The 26,157-nt window shown below is 38.4% G+C and overlaps 1 protein-coding gene across 3 annotated transcripts in view; it reads right to left on the reverse strand.

Moving 5' to 3' along the window:
- Positions 1 to 24,808, reverse strand: part of LOC122637455 (serine proteinase stubble-like) — a 33,400-nt gene extending 8,592 nt beyond the window's left edge. The window contains exons 1-2 of one of the 3 annotated variants that reach the window (XM_043829573.1): positions 9,044 to 9,352; positions 8,741 to 8,980 (exon numbers count right to left, since the gene is read on the reverse strand). The gene's annotated coding sequence lies outside the window, so the exon portion shown is untranslated. Of the gene's footprint in view, positions 1 to 8,740; positions 9,353 to 24,324 lie in introns of those variants that run through there. The other 2 variants (XM_043829572.1, XM_043829570.1) reach the window with 2 other exon arrangements.
- Between the last annotated feature and the right edge of the window lie 1,349 nt (positions 24,809 to 26,157).

The raw sequence follows: 26,157 nt of genomic DNA on the forward strand, positions 1-26,157 counted from the left end.
GGTTTTATACTCGCATCGTCGAGTATCATCACGTGTTTATCGAGCTCGAGAAAAGAAATCGTCATACCGTAACGGTTTAATGAAACACGTGCGATCACGCTGGACCGTTCAGCCGTGTCTTTCTCCTCCTCTTCTACTATTTTCTATGTACCTCGCGATGAATCACGAACAAAGTCCTACGATTCACGTAAGTAAAGCAGTATCCGATAAAACGTAAAATTTTCATAATGGCAACAAGTTCGGAAGAGTGATGTATCTAATTTATTAATTAATTTCTGCAGCACAGTTACTAGGTCAACGAGGTGAGCCAGTCTTGACGATTATTATTTCTCCGATTAAAATCTTTTCTTCGATGATTTTGTTTATTGCTGAATCAGAGATGAAGAAAAAGAGAGAGAAAAGGAAAATATGAAATACACGAGGTTCAAAGAACTCCGTTAAAAGAGTTCATAAATAGCCATATAAGCTTTACAAGTTTTCGCCTAACGTTCTACAGCGGATCAGAGTCAAACGGTTGCATAAATCAGGTGGAATCGACCCACATGCGCAGCCATTCTTCGAAAGCGCGTACCACCACGGGATTTAATGTAGCTTGATTTATGTGGCGTGAAACGCGTTGACGTTTCCGAGTACCGTACCACGGCGAATCGAAAGCTGAACACAATGTTTTCAGATCAAACCATTCTCTTGCAAAGAGTAGAATTCGTTTAATGCGATAACTAGTCATTTTTTTCCCGTCTTTCGATGCGTTGTACTGGAACATATTGTTATTGTATAACAGTAGGAACCATTTGGTTATTTGTTTGTATAACATGTTTGGGCATTAGTAGAAAATAATATGATTGCGGTATAATAATTATCGAAAAAGGTGTGCCGTCGTAATACATCAGAGATAAATATAATTGATTGCAATTTCCAACTCGCGTGTCAACTTGTAGAGAATCGACACTTCGATTTTACAAGACTATCACTAGTTACGAATAAGAAATGAGATAGAAATAAAACGTCGTCCACGTCGTTCTTATCGATCTGTATTCGATGATATTGGACCGCATAGCATTCGTGCGAGCGGTATCGGAATTACGTTCTCGTTGATAATCTCATGGTAGAAACACCTACTCGTTCCCGTACGGAATATAGTAGCTTGTGCACCACCAAGAAACGAGATGCTTTGCCAACCAGTTTGGTGAGATTAGTGTGAGGCCGATTGACGTAAGTGGTACCGACTCGTGAGACGTTCGTGATCGGTATTATTGAATGTCGGAAATCAACAGGATTTAGGATTTAGAATCTTGCTGATGGTATAGTTACTAACTGCGCAAAATATATCGCATAACGTATTCTTCGATCATTTCTCAACAACATAACTATTTTGATTTTCGTTTTGGGTCTCATCGAAGTGTATCTTTTTCAGAGAAGTCTTCTTCAAATCGTTTTACGTGGATACGTAGAAGACGGATACATTCGTGGATTCTAAAGGAATGTGGCACGGAGGTAAGAAAAAAGAGCAGGAGGGTAGATCAGGCTCTCCCCGTTGTCACCGAATTCTGGTTTCGCATACCGGGTCATCGACGTCTTCGAGTCGTGCTTGCTCGATCGAGTCCCCCTTCGAGAGTTCATCTCGACGAGAGATGCCTTCTTTCTCTCGCGTTCCTCGTTTTTTCGATAATTTGTCGTGCTGGCACCGATTCTCCCCGGAGGTAGGCCCAAACGCGCGTCTCTACTCATCTTGAGACCCATTCCCCCTTCGCTTTTTCATCATCCCTCCAGGGTTTTAACGTGCCATCCTCTTGCTGCTGCCTTGTCTTCGTCGTTTGAACAAAAAAATCGAAGAGAAGAAAAAAAATGCAAGAGGTAGACTATGAGAGCTGTTTCTTCATTTTGAGGCTGAAATAGAGAAAAAAGGAATCGAGTGTCGTATTACTTCGACGTCAAGACATTCGCGATAAACTGTTGTAAAAAAGACATCAAAGAGACCATCAAAAAAGACGGTGGAATCGATGTCCGTTACATCCTCCACTATTTACGAACGTGCGTGTGTCGATACGACGACAGGAAAGTAATTTATGTGACGTTTGAAAATTGAACGATTTCATCGATCAAAGTTCTAACCTAAGTAATTGCAGGCTAGACATCTGGGACCGATCACGATTTAAATTTACGAGATTTTTTCTGCTACATCACCTATCTTCAGCACATGGATAGTGTGAATCATTGCATGTGGGTGGTCCACAGATAACTTCATGAAGGAAAGAAAATTTCTATGACTTTGATCGGTAATCGTGAGGTCAAGTGCTGAGCATAACGTACGAAAGCTTTCCTATTTATTTCAAGAAAGAACGTTTCTTAAAATGGTAGGAATTTGGTTGAAGTAATGCGGAGGAGTAAATCGATCGATATCATTTAAATCGATTTGTATATATTTTTTTCGATACCTTTAAAACGCGAAAACGTACTTCTTTTTATATCGTTTATTTCACTTTTGTACTTTTTAATTAAATATGACTCGACAAAGTTTAACATTTTCTAGTTAGTGCAAAGGCCAGACTTATTTCGAGGAAACGATACATATCTCGATACTCGTTTCTATACGCTTCGCGAAAGTTATATCGTACGGTAAGACGAGTTAGAATCGTATCTGAGAACTTCCATCTTCGATATAGGTGCGTCCACGATGGAGAAAAAGGAAATCGGAGTTTTGTGAGCTAGTAGAAATAGTTTTCTACAAAAGAAAGATCGATGAAGCATAGAAGACTAAGAAAAAAGCAGAAGAAAAGCATTCGTTTGAACGTTATCGTGATGTGTAGTCATATTTTGTGAAGAAAGAACTATCACTATTTTCTTTATTGCTTTTTTTTTACACGATCGTCCATCTTGTTTTTGTCGATTCTTTTATTAAAACGAAAACATCAAACATGATTTTAAGCATTAGATTGAGCGCATATATATACACACACACACACACACACACACACACATATGTATGCCATTTCGATGTATATACCAACGTATAGCAAAGGCGTGGAAGAACAGAGGTAGAGAGAAGCGAAAAATAAAAATAAAATGATGGATAAAAAGAAGAAGGAAAGAACGGTACGCGTGTGCCTCGCGGTCGACGAAGAACTGGGCCGTGATCTCGTGTTACTCGACAACATACGTGTCTCCCACATGGTCTCTGTCGCTCGACAAAAAGTGACACGCATTTCAGGACAAGAATGAGGAGCAAAAGGAAGGAACGAAGGGAAGGAACGATTTCGTTGGAAGCGATGAAATGGAAGGAAGGAAGGAAGAAGACAAGCAATACAACAGGCCGGCAACTTCGATTCGATATTTCTCTAATGACGTCCTCTGCTCGGTCTAGCGTGAAGACCAAATAGAATCGTGCTGCCGGCGCGAATCGATCCTCGACCTCGCTCTTTTTCTCTCTCTTTCTCTCTCCCTCTCTCTCTCTCTCTTTCTATATATCTATCTATCTATTCCTCTTCTCGCATGGTGTGCGCAGCCCGTCAAGATATTCCACCGATACCAAAGTCATTCGAGATCGGCTGGACCGTGGACCGTTAAGTCCAGTGTGCCAAGAAGAAGCTGAAGAAACTGCTCCACTCTACATGCTTCGAATAGTGTTCCGATCAGAGGCCTCTCTCTGGGGCAAGGTCAAGAAGCAAAGAGTATAAAACTGTCACCGCTTGCTCTCTTGCTTATTCGCCGCAGCATCAGCTGGTTAGAGTACAAAAAGATGCTCTCGGATGACCTACTGATCGCGGATTTTATTATCTCAGTCTATGTCTACTCATCCATTCTCGTTATTGTTTCGAGAAAACGCGAGGATCTTTCAATGATTATCTTTTCGAGCGATTCTTCAAGAATTAAGGGAATCCTTGATATTTTCACGATATTTTTCATGCTTGAGAAGACATCGAAGGTTTTCGAGATCGATGCCGATTGGCGAGAGAGTTTTATTACGCCTTCCAGCGTTCTTTTAGTCTTTTTTTTTCTTTTTTTTTCTATCTTTTCTTTTTTTATCGTATTACCTTCCTTCAGTCTTTCCGAACACGTGTCGTTGACGCGCGTGAGAAAATTTCCGAACGAATCGTGAGGCGTCTCAAGAGCGAACACGCAAGGACGTTGATCCGCGAACGTCTTGGCTCTTATCTTTACTTTGCACTACGATTTAGATAGGACGTTTAGTTGGATAAATAGATAAATTTATGTTTAATTACATATACAAATTAATAATTTTTAACACCTAAAAAAATGATTACAGATGGAACGATGGAAAATAATGTTTTTTCATCAACACAAATATCTGTAAGATTTCATGAAGTTTTCTTGCAAGCGAATAGGTGCTCTGCTACCTATGGTCGATCTCGAGGAGTCGTCTTCTTGGCGATTAGCGTTGCAAGGCAATTCCATGACCGTTATACGACCGCATCGTTTATGACGGAATCATTTGCGATGAAAAATGACAAGAGAGAACAATGATGGCATAAAAGAGTCGTGTAACACGTTCGCAATTAACTCCATCGGCAAACGGAGGATCACTTTTGTGATCGGTGATAAAAATATTAATTTAAAATAGATACAATGTTTTTTTCTCTTTTTTTTGTTTTTAATCGAAACGAAAATCTATAGAAGAAGTACATTTTTGAAAATAACGAGGGTAAATAACACGGAGAATAACGAAAGGTCCAGGAAATGAGATAGTCGTCGTGGAAAAGCAGAAAAAGTTGTTCACTCTCGAAACGACTTCTTCTGATGGTCATCATCGTGGGTAAATACTAACGAGAGAAGAGGTACGAATGATCTGTAGAATAGAATACGCTCTGGACGCGACGCAGGATGCCGTAAAAGGTTAAGCGCCTTCTCCATTGTGCGTCAGAGCTTCGGAGCTGGTGCTACGAGGTCATCTGTTCTGGTGCCGGTTAATGAATCGGCCAACTTGTCCTCGAAAGAACAAATTGCATCTAAGACAAGACACGAACGGCCTGGCGCCTATGTTCGTTCACCTATTATACAATCTCAATAATCCGCGATCTATTGTAATTAAGGATGTTCGACGTGGCGCGTCAAATTAATTAATCTCAGTGGAATGAATCGTTGTTTCTCTCCGTTAAGTCCCGACTTTGATTCGATTAAATAGGATGAATACATTCTCGGACGAAAGTTTGGAAAATTCTGTGTAGATTCACCGTTGATATTTATATGATCTTAAATTTGATTTTTATTATTTTTTAATGTAATCCTGATGCGAATTTTTCGAAAGAACGAACATTGACCGAATTAAAAAAATTTTATTGTATCATAGAGTAGAACGATTTTAGTTTTATTGAACGATAGAGTCTTTACCGTTATCGGCAAAATTAATATTTTGCATAGTTAGCTATCTCGTAAAATGATGGAGAATTCATCGAGTATAATATCGGTATTACGTAATAAATATCTTTATATATTATATGTTTTTCTTCTTGTCTGGAGTTGTCTAAGATCGTATTAAAAAAAATTGATCCATCTGATGAACAAGGTAATTTATCTTTGCGTTTATGGATAAGTCGAGATTTTTCCCAGCTACGAATAAAAGGTACGAGAGAGAAGATATCATGAAAGTTTCGAAGCATTCTTGAGTGGATGCTAGAAACCGAATTCCTCGCGCGAAGACTTTAAGATTTTATACTCTCTTTTTCTCTCTTTCTTTCTTTCTCTTTTAGCTTATACATTCTACTATTCCCCTTAATCATCCGTTCGTTTCCTGCGGGCTTTGTTACGCCCGCTTATTAAACGGAGCAAGGTGCATTGCCACTCGACGTACCAGGAAGGACATAAATTAAATTACCTTAGGGCTAAGTACTAGCGCTTAAACGACTTAGGAAGCGCGTTCGTAAACTCGGAAGCGAGTGATTTCGCACGTGATTGTAGGAAAAGCTACTGAGAAAAAGCATCGGTCTACAGTATCAAAAGGATGATCGAGTCAAATTTTGATATATTTAAAAAAATTTTTTATATCGTACAATATTCGAAGATCGATCGAATATCTTGAAAAGATCGAGAAATCTGATCGAATGTTCGTTGCTAATTCAATTATCGTACGTTTCGAGACTTGATGGAAAATGGTTTTCGTCGAGATGTATGTGAAGAGAAAAAGTCTGTGTCGGGCGAGCAATAATAAAAATCCTTCTCAAAGAAATGCATTCGCGATCGATCGAATTAATTTCGGTAAACGAAGATTCATGCTCGAACGATTCCATTTAATGGCTGGGTATTATTTAGTTGGTTGTTGAATTTCTTCCTAGATTTTCCGTTAGTCAAGCACACAACAAATAGAGACGTATACGTGAGGGAATAATTTTCCCGAACTATTCCATGCGATTTTCGTGAATTACGAGGCGCACCTTCATAGCCGTGACGGGTGGGCGAACGCGATCTGTTCGCGATAGCAAATAGAACTCTCTCTTCCTCGCACGATCTTGTAGAGATGCAATCAAACAGGCCTCATCAATCTTTTTTCCTCTGCTTTCTATCAGCTCTCTTTCTCTCGACGATTAAAACGCTGATCGACCGATCCATCAATCTCGTAAATCACAGGAAAGTGCACGACTTTTTAGATAATGGAAAATTTATTCTTATCCACGAGTAGAGTTTACGAGTTATCGTGCAATATAAATATTCATGAAAGAAATAAACGACGTATTTCGATACTTTTATCTTTCTTTCTCTCTTCGTTTTATGTTCGTTTGTGTGAAAGCGAAGGACCGCCAAGGAACCCTGAGATGATATTTCGAAAGAAAAAAGATTGATCGATAGAGAGAATGAATAGAAGGAGGCGGTGAAAGGATTTTCTTTCAAAGAGGGACAGTAATGGATTAATAAAGAAATTTTCTATTAGTTACTTTTAATCGGTCAAAATGAAAATTGTATAATTGTGTTCTGATTAATAATTTATAGGGATTATCAATTTAATCAAGATATTTATGCCTTGCATCAATTATAGCAATTAATCGTTAATTCGATTACTTGGTAATTATTAATTTGATTAGATTTTGTCTAATTCTATGTTCTTCGTCGTATGAGGACGAATACGTTGAATGCTATGTGGATGAACAAGAATGCAAAAAGCAAGAGGAGTCCTTTTTGTTGCGATAAGCGCGAAATCGAGCCACCGTACCGGTATCCCGTTGCACGAGTCTAGAAAAAATAAGAAGTAAAAGAAGAGGAGGAACTCTTCTTGACCCGCTCGGAATAGGTACGTGCCAGGAAGAAGCAAGTTTAGATCGATATAGTGCCGGCAATCAGGCCTCGTACCTTCGTTCCTGCCTGTAACACGGCTCCGCGTGAGCTCGATATTATTAACCTAATGCTCGTGTACATCCATGTAGTAATTAACGAACGAATCGCGTCGGTGATTTACCAAAACGTTAACAATAAATTCATCTTAAATATAAAGTGCTTAACTTAGCGCTTGTCCGTAAATGACATAAGTGAGTTCTATCAAAATCAATCATTTCATTACATTGATATCATTGATCGTCTATAAATTCGATCGAACTCAAGTTCATAACTTAGAAGAAGCAGAATATGAAGAGGTCTTAGAATCTCACGGCGTCTAACGGTTTTCGCGGAGAAACGAAGACGTGCATAGCGAATGTAATTCGAAATTAGAAGCGGCACAACTAAGGAAGGCTCTCGCGTAAGTGCAGAAGCTGGACCATCATGAATCCGCGAAAGAATGAGAAGAGATCGAGAAGATAGTGGTATATATCGCGAACTCGGTAGAGTAAATCGCGCGAAAATAAGGGAGATAACGAGGGGAAGAGAAGGACAGAAATAGAAGACTAACTTATTGTACCAAGGCCCATTCTCCGTCATATTAAGCATAACGAAATTTCAATAACAAAATAAAAATAGAATCAAATGTAGCATATAGAAAATAACGAAGACATTTTATTTTGGAAATCGAAAGAAGTACAGTTTACAAATAAATATAAAGATAATACAGTATTTTTTATACTACAGTATAGTATTATTCAAGGTAATGTAGCTAGTAAAGTATGGATAAGAAGATATAGAAACAGAAAAAGTCGGACGGAGAGAAGCGGAGCGAGGTAAATAAATAAATAAGGGTAACGAATAGAGATACAGAGATACACAAAGAGTTTACCGATGTATCCTTGCTCGTGGTTGGCATGAATGAGCTCTAACGCGTTATTAATAAATGGTAGGGAGAAGTATTACGGAAGTATGAAAACGGTAATGGATAACTGGAAACGACGAAGATCGACGGTGGCGCGTAAGAAAGAGCGAGACGAACCTGATAGTTGTTGGTGGTTGTACGAACGAAGTCACGTTCGACAACGTCGTTACGGTATTCACGAGTAGCTTGCGAATCAAGTGGAGATCATAGTGCGACAAAGAGAAAGAAAGAGAGAAAGAAAGAAAGAGAGATAGTTGGGCTTCTTCAAGAAGCCGCCCAGAAGCTAAGATCGGTCGTTCGGATAAAAAGAAAGAGAAAGAGAAAGAGAGAAAGAGGGGGAGGCAGAAAAAGAGGGAGGGAGAAAGAGATCGACGAGTTCATCGTTCGGCCCTTCCCTGACTTTTCGCCCTTAACGAGATGAGTCACGTGCATTCATTCGAAAGAGAGGATACGAAACTTAGTCATTGTCGTAGTCATCCGATCTCGCGATAGAAAGAAAGATGGACCATGAAAAGAAGAAAGCGGAAAAGAGATTTTTCGTGAAGCTCGGAATACCTGGATACACCTTTGGGATCGGTCCTGATCCGCGATTGGTCCGTTTCGCGTGATCACTTCATCCGCGATCGCCTCGAATCCTGGTAGGCTGCTCGCTCGACGTTTTGATCTCCAAGCGCGTCCTTTCGACGATGCCAGCAACAACGACGTTGACGTACATTGATGATATCTCCATTGTGATGTTGCTTTATTCAAGGATTTCGCGAGCTGTTATCGATCTTTGACGTACAACTCTCTCATCTTCCAGAAGAATAAAATAAAGAAAATCTCTTTTATCGTTGCAAGGTCGACTTTGAAATTTACCTTTCTTTCTCTTCTTTTTTTTTTTCAATGAAAAATCACTTTGGTTTTCAATATACCAAATTACAAGAAAATGATCAAAATTGGAACATCCCTTAGAAGGAGAACAAAAAGCACGAGGCTAGCCTGTACTTTGGATATTGTTGTGCGGAGGGCAAAATAAGAATGCCGTAGACACGTCCTCGATGAGAGACGATCGTGTCGCGGATATTCAATAAGTCGAGTGGTTTAAGGTTTAGCCGTGACGAACGCCGGGCTAGCACTGAACGGCTTAACCGGTATACAACCACTGACCATCACCATCGCAGCCATCGTGGCTCTCTCCCTCTTGATCTCTCTCTCTTTCTCTCCTTTCTCCCAGCTCACTCGACGCGTTCTCTTCTACACCGCTAACTGCTATCTCGTTGCTCGTCCTTCTTCCAGGACGCATCCTATGTTCCTCGGTAACTTTTATTCAAAGCCACCGGAAGCAGAACTTACAAAATTCGCGATTGAGACGAGTCCTATGTGATCACTCTCGAGTTAATTTCCGATCGATGTTATCACTCGTGTACCATCTCATAATCGTATTTAGCTTCCTTTGATCTCTAAAATTTTTTCAAAACAAAAAAAGGAAGGGGACGTTCGATACTCGACACGTATAATTAATTTAATCGCAAAATACTAGGCGATCGAGATTTAATCAATTTGCGATGTATTTCATTATCCCTGCTCCAATTTGAAAGAAAGAGACAAGAGACGTTTAGCGCAAAGTATCGCTTTTCCTTGTTTATCTCCAAGTCCTACGTTGTTGTTGTGCGTCGAGCCGCGCAAGAAGTAAGAATGTTGGCACGATGGACGACGAAGAGGAACGAGGAAGGAGGTAAAAGAAAACGATGGCCGAGCCGCAGGAGGCGGCTATGGAGGAGAGGAAAGAGAAAACGAACGACCGTCGGCCCGTGACGCGATTAATGACGAAATTATTTCCACTAATTACGAACCGTTGCGAGAGCAGCATTGCCGTGAGCCGTTTCTCTCTTCTCTAGACCCGTGCTTTTTCTTTTTTCATTGGGACTTTAACTGGGAGGATAGGATCGCGATCTTCTCTCTTTGTCGAATACCAGTGAACTTTATTTTTTTGTTATATTCAATCGCCCTGATAAACGTATTTTTGTCTTTTTTTTTTTTCTTTGCTTCTCTCAACGATCGAACATTAATTATATTTGTTAATTAATACTCTCTAACACTCGAAAGACAAAGTTCCATATTTCTAATTTTTTGCGAGTGAAGTCGATCGCACGCTATTCTAAGGAATTTCCTATGGCATGCCACGTACGCGATGACACGTACGGTGAACGAGGAGGATACTTCGGGTCTGAGCGATAAATGCAACCGATTAACGGCCCGTAGCGAACTCTAGAGATCTTTGTGAGAGGGATACGAAAAACTCGGAAAGAAGCCGGACCTTGAAAAGAAGAGAGAAGAGAAGAGAATTCGGGAAGTCGAAGAAAAGATCGATCCGAGGAGATAAAATACCGTTTAGAATGCAATCTCGCGTGTCCCTCGTAAATTCGACACTGGAGAGATCATCGATTAATGGTCGATGCAAAATAGTACGCTGCATCCTTCTCGTCGTCGACGTCGTTGTCGACGCCGTCGCTGTCGACGATATCAACGACTTACGATTCCTTAATACAGCGACGACTAGAGAGAAACCGAGATAGAACGAGCAAAGATACGCGTTGCAATACGCACGAGCAACGGTCTTTAGCTAATGTTTATTCATTTGTTTTAATTAACCGAGTCTACGTCGGGAGTCGAGCCTTTCCTAACGCGGCGGTTGTGGCGCTAGAAAAAAGGAAGGTGGAAAATAACTGTAAAATTAACACGAATTATCGTCTCGGAAGCAGAAGAACGCTACGTTCCGACATAACAAACTTTGAAATGTATTCTCCAGTCTGCGACTGCATGAAAATTTAAAGATCGAATCTCGCCTACGCTTTTTCTCTTTTTTTCATTTTATTCTTTCTTCAATACGATGCAGTCTTTTCTTATCAACTTTATTAACGCTTCATAAAATCTAATTACAGTTTATGCCCAGCGAAGCTACTTTTGAGATTCGAGTAAAATCGGGATATAAGTCAGGATCGCGGAAACGTTATTCTCGAGGATAACGTGTACATTCTAGTTTCTCGGTATTCGGGTCGTTGAGTGTTAATGAAGGATTATCACATCGGATTCTTTAAAAATCTCGAGTTCTTCGAATCATCGATTAATCTCTTTAAATCTTCCCTATATATTATAGATCAAAGAGTGTGTGTGTGTGTGAGAGAGAGAGAGAGAGAGAGAGAGAGAGAGAGAGAGAGAGAGAGAAAGATAGGTGAAGATATCGTTTTCTCTCTTTAACTCGTATTTCAAAATTGTGAGATTATAATAAAAGTGTTATAAAATCATTTAGCTGATTAATAATTTAAGACGATTATTATGTTAAGAATATAACTATTACATCAACGGCGAGTAACTGGCGGCCAGCGAGCTGCGTGTGGCTCTTGCTTCTACTAGCCTGTTCCGATAAGGTGAGAGAAAACGATATCCACTATTTGACACCGCCGTACCTCGTAAACTGCATGGCTTATGTTTTTAAGGATGGAGTGATGGCTAGTGAATTTAAGTAGTAAGGAAATGGATTGATCGATGGTGACTCACGATTGTAAAGTTGCCCATCCCTACATTATTACATTATCAAAATTAATTTCATTGGTTAATTGGATAGTGATTATTTGATATGTTTAAAAATGTTCATCATCTATCCATTTAAAATTAAATCGGTTCTATTTTAGCGTAGGATAGTATATTGATTAAGTGGAAAGGCGATGTTTCAGAAACGATCCTGGCACGTGCTCTTCTCTAGTTCCAGTTTACTGCAATTAACGGAAGTGCAACTTGAAGATGGGACTGCTTTTACACGAGTAAACGAACAATTCACGGAGATGGAAACGCAGAGAGATTGTAAGTATAGCTACGATTGCGATAATTACAATGGTAGATAGTAAATAGAACTGTTTTAGTTCGATCGATTAATCGGTTTATACGTTGTCTCATTGACAATGACAATTTATATCTTCCTCTTCAAATAATTACTAAACAGATATAATTGATTTTAATAAGCAGACGATTATAATAAGTAGATATCAATTGATTCAAACGAACGGTACAATAATGGTTATTTATTACGAGCTTCAATTTCAAATTAATTCGATAGATGATCGAACGAAATTAAATTAATTGGATTTCTACTATAAACCTCGTCTTTATATATAATGATTTTCCGATTATCGAGGGAGAAAGAGTGATACTCGTGCGAAGAGATCGATTTGCTTCTTATTTTTCGCATGATATTTACCGAGTAAACATCGGTATTGACTTTGCAGTTGAGTATGACGCTACGGATGGAAGAGTTCGTCGGAGAAGGATCGTTCATTGAACGGACATTCTCGAAACCACGGTGGTTAAAGTGCTACCTCGAGTTTGATTTTTTTTTTTTAACTTAAGTTCGTTTTGTTTTACTTTTTCTTTTCTATTAATAGATATATTACTGTTCTTTGAAGGGTTAGAAAGAGGAAAGTGAAGTCGTATAATGTTCGAGATAGTTTTTTAAATGATAACAGATGTTAACAAATTTATTTCAATAGTCGTTAGTTATGTCTTTGTTTAAAATGATTTTATCCTTGATTTCCATTTTGAAACAAATGTAATAGTGTTCGTAAAGAGGTCAAATAAGTACCTACATCGACAGAGGTTTATAGTAATATCGAAGAAAGAAAAGAACCAAGGGAGATAGAACGATATGATCATCGATCTACCGATATATATATAGGAATGTTAGCGGATTCCTACTTTGAGAGAATGGCACATATCTCGCGGAGTTCTGTAATGATCTAGAGTAGCGTCTATCTTTCTTTTTCTTTCCATTTTCACATCACTTCTATCATAGATCTTTCGATGATACTCGTTTTATTCTCGATCTAGCATGAAAATTACTTTGGACTTCCGAAAGATTAATTTTTTAACTCAAAAAAAAAAGACGCTTAGAGAAAGCGAGATCTTAACGAAATAGAGTTTATTTTTGAGAGATTATTTTTGGAAGAAATTCAGAAAACGTGACATTTTTGAGAAATCGATGCAACTATTCGACTATCTCGAAAGTTATCTCGTTTTTTAAAATATTAGAAACGATGGAACAAATTTTTGAGTTTTATGTTAATTTGTATTAAATTACTTTCAGGTTTCTAAGAAATACGCTTATTAACGCAAACGAATTAACTTGCGGAAGACATTTTTGTCCTCTTTGAAGATTTTAGAACAATCATATTAATCGATGAGGTTTCGACCTCAAAATCGAATTTAACAATAAGTGCTGAACTTCTAATACCGTTTTAACAATTCCTCGTATCGCGTAATTCGACTCACGCCGCCCCTTTCGATTCTCGTTCGCCTTTAATCAAAGATCATAATCATATCGCGATAGTGTACCCGTCATCGACCGTTCGTACCGATAATAACCGGCCGAGTCGTATCGTGACCAAGCTTACGTATTTAGTATTACAACGAGTGAGTGTACCGTACACACTCGTCCCATAAACGCGAAATTCTCTTATACAAATCATATTCTCTCGTTCTCTCGGTATTCTCTAGCAGAGGAATGCAAACCCGTTCTACGAGATAATCTTTTCTTTACGTGAGTCCCTCGTAAGGACTAATTAAGTGTCTCCCTCGATGTATCTTGAATGTCGAGATTAAAAAAAAAAAAAAAAAAAGAGAACAAAGCGTTCTCTCCAGTCGATCGAGTTTAAGTAACATCGTGATTTCACTTTCTAGAAGGGGCCGATAAACCTGGCGTGTATTCCCGGCCAAATTTCAATGAGCACCCAAAGGCGGACTTCCCGGAGACGCAGACCCCGTAATTAACGCGGCGAGTACACGAGCTGAGCTCCAGGGCACGATACATCAACGTGTCCGAGTGATTACGAGCCTCGGTATAGTCTCTCCTTCGACTGGGCCCTATCGCGAATTAAATCTTACTCTCGTTTGGGTAGTCCGTAAAAAAGAAAAGAGGACCCACCGTCGTCGTCCTTCGACAGGCTTGTTTTTCCTCCTCCTCGTCGTACTCTTTTATCGACGAATTTTTAAGAGCATGTTCGTCTAATCAAGTGAAAGTCTTCGGGTATCTTTTTTTCTCTCTCTCTTTCTTATACTGGCTTGAAAGAAAGAACGATAATGGAAAATCCTGAATGATTCATAAGAACGACTAATGTGTATTTTAATATATTTTATGATTTTCAACATGTCTCATTCCTGTAGAATGGAGATGTGTAGTTGAAGAAATACGAAAACAAAATCGTTTATCGTACACTCTTGATTTGGATTGAGCCCAAAGAGAACATCGCATTGCGCAAAGGATCAATGTTCAAGAAAAGTTTCTTCTAAAAATAAACATGAAACGACGACGTCGACGAATATAGGAATATTAGGAAATGAAATACAAATTTGAATCTAAATTAAGTATTATATTAATTTTATTTTATTTTTTTCATGATAGGTATATATGATTTTCAAGATTAGAACTTATTTCATATGTCTTGCAATACTTCAGATAACGTAGGTTCTACTGTACTGTACATAGGTTAATACAAATGACCAGGGGAGTAAAGTCGTTTACAGTTACCGTTAATCGATGTCTCCGAGCATTATGTTTTACTCTTACCAATCTTACTCAATGAAAGTCTATGAGACTACGACTACGAAGTAGGAGAGGGAAAGAGAGAGATAAAGAGAGTAGACTGGCTCTCCACTTGAGATAAACGCTCCACCGGGCGAGCAATTACCGACTCGCGTACATCCTATGCCATCGAGTTAATAACTCACGTTTTAAGAGCTAAGTAGAAAGAGCAAAAGAGAGGAAGAGAGAGAGAGAGAGAGAGAGAGAGAGAGAAAGAGAGAGAAAAGAGAGAGAAAGAGAGACTTTCGACTTGGCAACACTAATTGCTTCCAAGTAAGTTCTCCGAGAACGACGTAATTCTTTTCTTTCTTTTCAAAAATTCCGTAAGATCGATAGTATTTCTGTCGCCTTTTTTAAGATCGATCAAACTTCTCAACTTATCGACGAGGGTCTTCGGGACTCCTTTCGAAATCTCGTTTAAAAGCATCGTATCTTTTGCGATCTTTCTACAATAGCTTGTGTATTCGCGTCTTACTTCGAAAGAAAACAAGTTCGTATTTGGGATCGTTTCAATGGCTGAAAATATTCTCGAAATCGTCCGTTATTCCCTCGAGGGGTTCTTGGACCGTTTCAAAGGTCGAGAAACAGCGTAGCAACCTCCCGTCGTTAGCATTGTGCTTTAAGAATGACAATAGAAGAACACGTTGGGTGCATCGAGAATCGTGACTGTGGACATCGCATGTAGGCTGCAGCGTGCTCGACCAGGCTGGTCAATATTTATCAGAATATCGCGTCCACAGGCACCACCTTTTGCTTCTTCCTTTCTTCTTTTTTCCTTATGAGTCTAGCCATAAAAGAAGACTTTCGAGGATAATCTCGTAATGCGGAAGGAGACCGTTCCAAAGTACAAAAGTTCTTCGTCATCGAAGTTAGTTAAAAAAGAAAACAAGTACTACGATGTGTTTAAATTCTACGAAGTATGATTCAAAATCTCGTGGTCCCTTAACCCTTTTTCTTTTCGTCTATCCTCGCTCACACAGCAGGAGGGTTCCCCTAAATCGATGATCTCATTCGGTAGGATTTTTTGATAAAGACTTATATGAATGACGTGTTGTAATCAGAGATTTGGGAAGGTTCTCGAAGTTAAAAGCATCTACCGGACTCTTATTCGTCACTGTCAATGGAGATGAGAGTCAACGTACAGGAGATAGAGCACGGAGATCACTTTCGAAATGGTCTCGTTTCTAACCATCTAACGATGAGACACGCGAGGCGTTCGAATATCATGCATCTCCACCCAGTCTTTCGAGCTCTCGATTTTCTTTTTTCTCGTCGCCTCGCGAAAATTAAAGATTTGAAAATATTACGAAGTCTATGGTACGTGTACCTAGTTCTACACACACGCACACACACGCACACATACACACATTTCCTATATTATTCTTTTTTGTTTTTGACGAATAATCGTGGAGAACGTAAGGGATTCTACGTGTACGATCTTTACACGATCTTTTTACGTAGAACTCGCCTAACGTAACGAACGAACTCTACTAGGAAGAGTGAGAACATTTGTATCTTGATATTCTACTTCCGGTAATTTTTTTTTTTTACAATAAAAACTAATTACTTTAAAACGCGAGGACGATGGCTTTAATAAGGACGCCGGAAAATTTTCTCAGGAGCTTCTTGAGAAACATGCTGTTTTCGCATTCTACAATAGTTTTGAAAGTAAAAGGAGAACTCGCGGGAGGCAGCCCTATCTAATGCGAGCGTGTCGTATGTACGTGGGGCTAATTTGGAGAAAGTACGAAAGTACGAGAGTAAGGGGATGGGAGAAAGAAAGAAAGAGAGAGAGAGAGAGAGAGAGAGAGAGAGAGAGAGAGAGAGAGAAGTTTCATAGCAGTCGTCATTATCGGCGTTGAATGGACACTCGTCGTGTCGTTGTACGTGCTCGACGATCCGCCATCGAGATCCCATCTTAAAGAAGAAGAAGACGAAGAGAGACGCTCGGCTTCGCTCGCTCCCATTAGAATCGAGCTACGGCATGTGGCTCGTTAGTTCCGTTTAGATGATCTTATCGCGTACGATGCTGATTTTCTTTAATTAGTCGTCGGGCAGGTGCAATTAAAGCCGCCTCTATTGTGCGACGTTGATTAATGAAATCGCTGAGATACGGATACGGAGCAGAGGCTGAGCCGATCTAGTATTCTCTCTTTCTACAACGATCTATATATAAACGTACACTTGCCAGTACAAAGTGTATGAAAGTTTAGAGATATTTGGGAACATCGACATCTTTTTCTATCATTCAAATGAAAGCAAATGATGCGATTAATTATGTACTATTATATACTGGGACGACTTCGATGATGAAAGTAAAAAAAGATAGGGGAAAGTAGTTAACATATTTGTATCATTGCTGTATTAGTTCGTTGATAAAAGTATCCAATTTATTTCGATGGTACTTTTCTAATTTTTTATTTTCCCTTATTTTTAGTGTAAATTCTCTTTTCTTAAGAAACAGGTTATTCAAATTAGTTTATATTAAAAAATAAGTATATTTAATAAATTTCATGGCGCAGACTGTCTCTCTTTAATAAAATAGAATTAAGATGGAGCAAGATTAATATTTTATAGAAGATAATTTCAAAAATAAAACAACTTATTGCTTGAATGCGAAAGATCTTGAGTCAATAAATCCAGCTAAATATTAGCTTCCGAGTACGTTACGAATCGCGGTCGACTTGTCGATAATCATAGCGATAATAGGTAAAATTAGCATTAAACCAGCCGCGTGTGTGCATCTGCATACATACATATGTGAGTATACTCGTTGAATACTTGAACGCAGCAACAAATAGACACAACCGAGTTCCCAAGCACGCGTCGACGTCCTCCTTCATGATCAGTTTTAATTACACAAAATTTTCGGTCCATTGTCCGCTTTCGCTTCTCGATATCCGCGTCATTCCGTTCGCGATCGATATCTTGTGAAGAGGAGACCGCACGGAGTTAGTGAAAGTTATCTGCCGAACGTGAGAAAGAGAGAGAGTTAGCGTGAACTCGGCGTGTTCTCCATGACACACGAGTGATTCACCATTTCTCATTAAAGATTCTCTTTGAGATATTCCAACAATAGTCGTGGAATATCCTAAGATATACGTCACATTCTGTGTCTGTATTTGTAGCTATTAATATACTTCAATTTTTAATACTCATATTCGACCTTTATCTTCTAAGGAACTTTCTATTCTAAAATCGTTTCTCATAAAAAAGAAATAATCGTATGTACATGCAGAAAATTATCGAGATGAAGACGTTGTGAGAACACAAGGGAAAGATATATATATATATATATATATATATATATATATATATATATACTTCGATAATAAGTACCTCTGTAATTCGTGAGAAGGTTTTGATTTGACGTCGAATTAGAAAAGTGTTTAGGGATATCAGCGCACTCGGTCGATTTCTCTTCTACGAAAGATATTTTACGCCGTAACGAGATTTCGCCTCGCGTGAGAATTCTTTCGTTGACTCGTGAAAACTTCGCGTGCCGGTCGAAAAGTTCTTTTTTTAGAAATAATCATAGAGAATTCCTTTTGAGATAGTGAAAAGTATAACAGATTATTTCCGAAAAAATGTTATATTTTCATTTACTACTTGGAAAATTCTGCCGTATACTCATCCGTAATAAAAGTTGTATTAAAAGTTGTATGAAGTTATATTGTATATGTTATGTATGTATGAAGTTATGTTGTATGAATTAAATTGATTCGTAATACATTGAAGATGAGATAAGTCGACATCGAAATAGGTTAAAAATTAAGTAAATTAACATCAAAACAGATTAAAATCCCTGTGAATTACTATGAAACAACTGCCATGATCTAAAAAAGTCTAAAACAAAATTAATTATAAAAAAACTATAAGATTATTGACAAGTAAAATTAAAAAATTTATTGATTTAAAGTTCTTCATAAGAGAATATGTGATTTTAAAGTGTACTGCTTCCTTAATTATTTTCCGTAATTCACTGATTTTAATATGTGTTACTTATTATTAATTAAAATGCCACGACGTTTTTCTTTTTTATATACGTATAATCTATATGATTGCAAAAAAAATTTGTATAGGAGCAAATATAATTTCATGAATGCTTTTCACGCAGTAAACTAATATGTATATCAAAAAGTAAACTTCATTCACGATAAGTATACAAATTTTATTAATTACACAAGGATCGATTGTACTTAAAGACTGTTAGTTTTGATGTATTTATTATTTTAATGTATTTAACGACAACGTAAATACTGCTGAGTCAATTAGCTGTATAATTCGGTGTATTTTATTTTTTATTAATCATTATTTAATTTATGCAATCAATTCCGAAATGTTATTTCAATTTACTACATTTAGATTTCAAGAAATATACTTTAAAAAATTTGTGATACTTCTTGTTGTATAATTTAATTTTGCTTTAGCGAATAAATCTTAAGAAATAAATTATACCTCTATACAAGCTATAATTGCAAGATCTTATAGTCATTATTTTCCTTCTAGCATCACGGAAAAGTTGAGTGAATTTCTAAATTTCATAGTCAATAATTTTACGTTTGTTGTTTTTCATAATTAATGTTCTAACGACTTTGTTTTAGCCTTTTTCATATCCTTATTACGATCAAATCATTTTGATTCTTTTTGTTCGTTATACTGTCATTCAGAACTGAATTTCGAACTGAATTTTATTATTTAATATGTCTATATAATTAAGTACATCTATTATATTTATAGTAAGGGTAATATAGAAATTCATTGATTTTCTATATATTTTTTAAAAATGATATGCTATAATTTAAAATTACGTGAATAAAAAGTGTTTTATCGAGTCGGATTTAAATGAAAAAAGATGACTATTGATTAAAACAAATCTTAAAGACTGTTTCTCAATATTTTATTCGAATGATATCCTATCTGCTTTTCTTCCTTTCGAATTACTAGAATATTTGCAACGTCAAAGTGAAAGCTTGAAGAAGGAACGACAAATAATATTTCTTTCTCTATTTCTCTTTGAATCATATGGTGGATGCTTTCTTTGCGCAAAGACTTTGACATTCGTGCGACGAGACACTCACGCGATGTCTCGCGTTTAAAGCGAAGACTTTATCGAGCACGTGCCATCTACCTTGACCTATCCTTCCTCTCTCTCTCTCTCTCTCTCTCTCTCTCTCTCTCTCTCTCTCTCTCTTTCTCTCTTTTTCTTTCTTTCTATCTCTCTTTCAGGGCGTCTACCGTCTAAAGCCACTTCTAGAAGATTTAATCCAGATATAAATGATTCTGGTTTGTGTGCAATATTTGTTTTCTTTTTTATTTTTCATTTCCATCGTACAAAGGAAGTTTCAAAAAATGTGAGGGGAACCTCGATAAATAACAAGCTATTATCGGTTCTTACATGTACGTATCGCTACAGAGATCGAGGACGACATACGGAAAAGTCGGATCTCTCGTAAGAAGGTCGATGAGTGAACGCCGTGGGCGATGAAACGATAAAAAGAAGATACAAGGAGGGAGAGAAAAAAACGAGAGAGGAGAAGGAAGAAGTCTCCCTCTTCTCTTTTTCTCTTTCTCTCTCTATCTCGGATTGGGGGAGTAGAGAGATATTTAAGATTTGAATCGGTGATTGGCAAGGTTGGATTCTAACTCGTGACCGTTTTGTCCCGGTAGAAATCTTGACGTTCGCCATTTAGAGCAGCCTGTTGGACCCGATGAAATTTATGGCGGCGCTGTAATGTGACAGGCTGGAAAGGGTGTTTCCACGACGAACGACGCATTTTAATGGCGCCGAGAGAGCCTGTTTTAAAAGCGCCTGGTCACCGATACGTGCACATTTTCTCACCGAGCGAATCTTCCTCATCTTCCCTTTAAGAGTCTATAAGCCTACTTACTCCGCGAATACGTCCGTTTAATTTTCCTCTATGTAACGTTCAAAATTGAGCAAACGATAGAATACTTGGGAAAAAGGAAGACGCGATGAGAAAATTTAATTAAGGCGTATCATAAATTTCAATTAAAAAATTATTACTAAAGTTTCTATTAATTTTATATCTTATACGGGACATTTGATATTATTTTATCATATATTTTCACTGGGTACTTTCGTGTCGTTAGATGTTGCATTGAAGTTAAATGAAACACCGTGTATGATCCGTCACGACTCTCATATTAATCACAGTATCGCGACGACACCGAGTATTATATTCAATCGAGATCGTGGGAAGTACTTTCTTAACTCCTTTCTCTTTTATGATTTTAACCAAACGCCTCTTGCATCGTATACGTTCGCGCGTGAATATCCTCATAAGTCATATCCGGGCTCATCTTACCTATCATGAATTCCACGACGGAAGTTACGAAGAGAATAACTTTGTTTTGTGCTTTGAGAATCATTGATAATTATTAATGAATTGAATGAAATTGTTCATGCAAAACATGAAACATTTTGATTAAGAGCTCGCGATCGTGTATGTGTTTCTTATTGCAGATATTTTTCAACTTTTATAGTAAAATTCTCAAAAGAGATTTGAAGCATTTTTTTTACGTTAATGATCTTCTTTCATTACCATATAATAAATTATGAAACTTAACAAACAACAATTGTTATTTTATTGTAACCATTAGCACTGAAATCCTTAGCATGAATCCTGAAAGAGAAAAAGAGAAAGAGAATCAACCGATGACATGAGTCACGTCAAGGCAGCTGATGTTTCACTGAATTTCAAAGTCACATGTGATAATAACACCAAAATTTCAAGAAATTTAACAATCGATCGTAAAATCAAAGAAACAAAGAAAAATAGAAAGATTTGGATTCTCGAGAGGACAAAAATTTATACTGCAGGTATGAATTCGTTGCAACAAATGTCGAATGTCAATAAGAAAGATGGTTAAGTGAATTCGGACTTGCATTCTTGGGAGAGAACGTTGTCTAAAAATGCTTTCCTTTCCAGAGAAAAGAGGACTTCCGACTCGTCGTGTCAGAGAAGAGAGATCGTCGTAGACAAGCTCAAGATAGTAGAAAAGAACCGCTTGTTTGTCGTCGTGGAAATTTCTCTCGATGACATTGATCCCGGAAACAGTGATTATTTTTATTCGACAGCTCTTTTCCTTGAATTTTTCACATATTCGATTACAATTCCACCATTACAATGCTTACGTGAATATCATGAGCTTAAAGAAAATAAAAGTGTGGTGAGGTTAACGACTTTGCGATCACCGTGAATAATTACCGCTTCGTTCAACTACGGTCTGCCAAGTGAAAAGAAAGAGACATCGTCTCTTGGCTCTAAAGAACGAACCCACTGCACCGTTTGCTTATCAAACGCGTTTGGGATTTTCACTAGCTGTCTATCAGATCGAAGTCAAACTGTGTCACTTTGCGATCTTTTATTTACTTTCACACAAACGCATTTTTTTTCTTTTTAATAACGATATTTTTTAATAAAGGAATGTATCTTTGCAAATTTCACGTTTCTGAAAATCGAATGTTTCTCTGTTATGAAAGAGAGAGAGAGAGAGAGAGAGAGAGAGAGAGAGAGAGAGAGAGAGAGAGAGAGAGAGAGAATTAATCCATCCAGAATTAATGATCGAACGGTTCGGCATACTGAAAGTGCTATTAACGGTTATACTATCGCTCGGAGAGATAAAAAGGGAGATAAAAATTGACATCATCCAATCGAGTGAGCTCGTTAAACTTCTCAAATTTATTTCGATCGATTGGTTTTCGAAGGAAGAAGAGAGTCCTCTTCGTTGTCCTCATCGCGATAGTTCGCGTTATAGAGGACAAATCTTTTATGGCCCAGGGACCGTGACGGTGAGACGGTCTAACGGATTTCACGAGAGAGACCCAAATCCATCGTGAACAAAAGCGTCTCTAATTTGTTCCGAATCGGCACGTCCGCGTTACGAAATCTGGAGCGGAATAGCGATGCTCGAAACTCTTACTCATCTTTCAACTCATTCCTTCTTTTCTTTCCTTTCTTTCTATCCACGAGCATAGGCTCTTTATAATAAGTAACAATTTTTATTTATCGATTTCAATCTCCATTATTTTATCATCGAAAACGATTACGAGATTCGTATGTTCAATAAATCTTGAGGGGAATACATTAGAAATAGATGTCTACAGCTTAACTGTAAATCGTTTTCAATCGCCGTCCAGAAGCCAGGGAATACGATGTGACTAGTCGCGCAACTAATCAGTGAAAGTGCACGATAGCATCGTAAACGGATTCGCTCATTTCGAAAAGGAATCGAGGGACAGTCGACCTAGTTTACACGCTCGTTTCGTTATAGGTATCGTAAACTGAGACGATTAATCGCACGAAGAGAGATATCTTATTCTTCGATTCGCACAGAATGAAGAGTGGAAATCTCCGCTCGGTTCAATCGCTCCAGTGACCGCTAGCTAAACAAACGTCGCCGACGTCGTCTACGATTCTCTATTACGAACCATCTAACGTAAAGTGGGTTACGCTCCTTTTGTCTCTAGCCGCTCGCCTACTTCTCGCCTTCGGACTAATAGCAATAATTCTTCTTCTCTTCTCTTCTCTTCTCTTCTCTATTACGATACAAGTACTACTCGGACCGATCCTAGTCGATTCCAATTACGAGAGTTAAGAGGCTAACGTGAAACGTGTGATTCGAATCGATCGTTGTGTCGCTTCGCTGTCGCTCAGAACTTTTGATAATTATATTTTGAGAGAAAGTTCAAAAAGAAAAGAAAAGACAAATGCTTCAGTACGATTTATTATATCTTTCTTATTTGTTTTATTAACGAAAGGACCGTCCGATGATTACTTGAGAACGTTTGAAGTCCTGGCGAAAGTCTAGCGATATTGAGGGTACTGTGTCTCGAAATCGTACCGTCGGGCCCTTAACCTTTTAACTCTGTTAATTAGAGAGTAGTCATACGCGTAGTTCAGCTAAAACATATAATCATTTATAGCGTTTTCTACACGTAACGATGCTCGATAATTCGTTGGGTATCACGAACGAGCGAACGTTCTTCGAACGAAATACTTTCGGTTGCCGTTAATTCACATAGTTTCACTCATTATCGTAAAAACATTTTTTTGCTCCTCTCTTTGATATCATTTGTATTCAGACGGATTTTATTTGGAAAATCCAATGAGAGAGGACCGGTTTGCATTCGACGAAAAAATCGTATCTATTTATTTTTTTTTTTTTATGGATAATAGGTAGCTATATTACGTGTAATCTTATCTGTACGAGTATACACCTTTCTACCTACCTATAGTTTTACTAAAAAAGTTGCGCAATTTGAATATTTTTTTCGACGAGACGGATTAAGCCGCTAAACGACGAAGAGTTTATCATCGGATTATAGATCCATTGACGTTTCCACCTTCTCGCCAATTTTTCCAGTTTTTTTATCTTACTGTTCGAGACTTTCAAGCGGCAACGACGATAACCGGTAACCTACTCCGGCGAGACGCTTTAGAAAACGCGTACGCTGTCGACCTTGCGTGTCGTAGATGTGTTTAAAAGACGATGGACTCACCGATTAGATGCCGATTCTTCCTCGGGGGGACTGTCGGCTTTGCGCTCGCGCATTCAGTCTCTGGTCATATTCGATGATTTATTTCGGGGACATCGGATCCGTTCCCAAGTTCACGGGTAGGCTCAAACTGGCTTTCTATCCTCAAGGAATTTTAGAAACCGAGGCTCCTTTCTGATTCCGAGACACTTGTCTTTTCTTTTTTCGATTCAACAAAACTTTAGTGGCACGCGAACAAGTTCTCTTAGACACGAAAAGTTCATTGAAACACAGATACAAGCTGTTTCAGAGACAACGATCAGACGATATCTGATCAGATCGATTTTCGTTGAACTCGATATCGTAGGATTGAAGGGTGAGAATGAAGAATGAAACAGGTAGAAACGGCAGAAGGGACCGGTGACAACAGCGCGTAGATCTTCGTCGATCGAAAGACCACCTCCGGGTAGCACGTGCACGCGGCTCGACTACCGGTCGCGCTTTGAGGATCGCCTCATTGCGTCCAGCGTGGAGACGAGGAAACCGCGCTTCAAAGGAGAGCTGTAGTAGGGAGTCTCGTGCCAGTCGTGCTATTGCAGAAACCACGTGTCGTCTCCCGCCGATATCTCTCCACCTCTACTTCATTTTTGGTCTTAATGAAAAGAATTTTTTTTTGACAGACTCTTTCTTTCTCTTTTTATTTTTTTCTTTTTTAGTAAATTTTTGAAAATATTTATTTTATATCCAGGTTTGTCACGTTGTCATTTTGAGAAATGATGAAAAATGATGAGAAGTTTGAAAAAGCGAATAGAACGCAGAAACCTACGAGTATGATCCAATAAAAATAAAAAGAAAACGAGAAGAAGATATGACGAGGAAGAGGGGACGGACTATATATTTACGTATGTACGGTGCACACCATACGTATGTACCCAACTGCCTACCAGTACGGTCCCTCTCGTCTTCGAACGAAGTGGGTCGACCTCTTGGAGAACAGTGCGAGGCCGTCGGCCTCATCTCTCGCTGCTGTCTACCTGCCGCTGTTACCGCCGTCTAGGCCTGCGTCTCCTCCCTTGCTTTATTTTTCTTAGTCGCATCACGAGGATGCCACGAAACCGTCCACGAAAATTCCAATCTCCTTCAGCGATCTGGGATACCGATCGTATAATTTTCATATCAGCCGGATACCGTTATTTCGTTAATGTGGACAAAGAATGTAAAGATCTTCATAGACAATCAGTCTACGTACGCGTGCGTAACTATATTTATGGGTTATGAAATTTTTTGAATATTCTTTCTTACTTAATACTTCTTTTCTATAATACTAGCTATTTTTTGGAAGCTCACCGTTCATTAGAACCTTAAATAAACAATGAATTAGAGCGAGTCGCATCAGATAGACGTTCCTGCGAGTTCCGTTTTTATGAGTTGTCAAATTTGTTCATACACTGTCGAAACTTTCATCTTTCGTTTTACCAAGAACGTCAACTTGCGAAGACAGGTTTTCTTTGAAAGGAGAAGAAACCGCGAGATCGAACGAGGAACACTCTGCAAATTTCCACCATGTTCGTAGCATCCGGCGATAGCTATTTGGTGCTGGAACACGACGGCAAACGTTTACGTGCCAAGTTCGTGGAGAGTAACCAGGACGAGGAAAGTATAAAGTAGACGCTCGGGAGTTTACTGTTCCGTGCATATAAAGACGTAGGAACGCCCACGGACTTCACTCTGAACTCGTAGTATAACAGATCAAGCCAAGATTTAGTGCCGGTCGAGTAACCAGGGTGCCATTTGTATTTCGCTTCTGGTCACCTCTTCTACAATCGTACGGAATTGCAAAGTAGATAGCTCCGAGAA

Source organism: Vespula pensylvanica, chromosome 2, assembly GCF_014466175.1.
Source record: "Vespula pensylvanica isolate Volc-1 chromosome 2, ASM1446617v1, whole genome shotgun sequence".
NCBI lineage: Eukaryota > Metazoa > Arthropoda > Insecta > Hymenoptera > Vespidae > Vespula > Vespula pensylvanica.